The sequence below is a fragment of the Alligator sinensis genome, unplaced genomic scaffold (assembly GCF_000455745.1).
Source record: "Alligator sinensis unplaced genomic scaffold, ASM45574v1 scaffold453_1, whole genome shotgun sequence".
NCBI lineage: Eukaryota > Metazoa > Chordata > Crocodylia > Alligatoridae > Alligator > Alligator sinensis.
Genome location: NW_005842485.1, coordinates 444,797 through 446,216, shown reverse-complemented (window position 1 = coordinate 446,216; position 1,420 = coordinate 444,797). Strand labels below are relative to the sequence as shown.

At 57.6% G+C, this 1,420-nt stretch overlaps 1 protein-coding gene across 2 annotated transcripts in view; it reads right to left on the bottom strand.

Annotated features, from left to right (window-relative positions):
- The window catches only part of KCNIP3 (potassium voltage-gated channel interacting protein 3), an 18,440-nt gene that overhangs the window by 16,223 nt on the left and 797 nt on the right, over positions 1 to 1,420 (bottom strand). The gene's annotated exons all lie outside the window — the stretch shown is intronic.

The following is a 1,420-nucleotide window of genomic DNA, read 5'->3' as shown; positions in this document are numbered from 1 at the left end:
ATTCCTCTCTTACAGCCCTGCCAATGCATCCCCACCTGAACATGGCATGATCACCCCAAGAGAAAGATGCATCACTCCCTTTCCCAGCACCAAAGTTTCAAGATGGGGCCTGGTACAGTGCAGTGCCACCAGAGGATCTGCCCCGGGGAGGTGTATTCAGCTGGGAGAAGGGCACAGGGAGATGCAGGGGGGAGCTGAGACTTTTGGAGTTAAGCTTTAATCAACATGCTGGAGCTGGAGTGTGAGATTCCCCCCTTCAGCAAGGTCAGAGTGAGCCCAGGACATGATGCGGCAACTGTGTTTTTTTCTAAACCAGGCCTGGCAGCAGCAGCATTGAACCAACCTGAAGGCCTCTGAGAGGTGCTGGCACAGCTAGGGGCTGCTCCAGGCTGCTCCTGCCCTCCCCTGGTCTCCTTCTTGCAGCCATGGTGGAGTAGGGGCTTGAGATGGGAACACTTAGGAATACCTCCCTGCCTCCACCTCCACCTCCTCCTCCTCTTAGGCCAGGCTGGGATGCTGCCATGGGAATGGTGCAGGGGTGCACTGCTGGGCTGGAAGCGGAGCTGCAGAACAGTGTCCTTGAGGGGTCCAGGGCAGGGATTCAGTTTCTTGATTTAAGAGCAAAACCAGCAGGTTTCACAGTGTGGTTAATATTTCATGGGGCCTGCGTGATGCTGAGATGACTTGTGGTTACTGATATGCCTGGCTCCTCTCCCTCTGACGGGGGGAAAAGGGGTGGGCGCAGACAGACGTGGTGAGGACAGGAGGTTGGTAAATGAGGATTCCCAGCCAGGGAGCTGGAGACCCCCGAAGGGAACACCTCCCCTGGCGCTAGAGGGACTCTAGCGCACTGATGTTCAGAGTCACATGCGCGTGCGAGCATGTCGCAGGCCCTGCTTTGCTTCCTGCATGGCTCTGGTAGAGCCCCAGCAAGTGCCTGTGGTTTATCTCAAGCTCTAGATATGCCTGCTTAGATCTTGGCTGGTCCCTCATGCATTGGCCAAGGTTGCGGCATCTTCCCCCAGGGATGTGAGGGACACGGGTGCTCAGGAAACAGGTGTCCCATGTTCCACACCAGGCCAAATTTGCCCCTGCTGTAATCCCCATGGACTTGCACTCAGGGTGAATTTGGCTCCGTGCCCACACTGGCCACAGCCCTGCATCCCGCAAAGGTCCCGTGGACTTTGTCTGACAGGGCTGAGAGATGGGAGTCCTCCCGTGTGAGGCCAAGTGTCCTCTCAGTAACTCAGAAGCTCCCCAGAGGTCAACAGAGTGACCCTGGGGTGAATGCTTGGGGGAGCTGGGACCACTGCAGCCTGCGAGGAGACAGCAGCCTGTACCCTCTCCAATTTGAGCGCCTCTGTGTTTGCATGGATGCTGAGCCCTGGCTCTGCCTCCAGAGCCCAGCGCCGGGACTGGC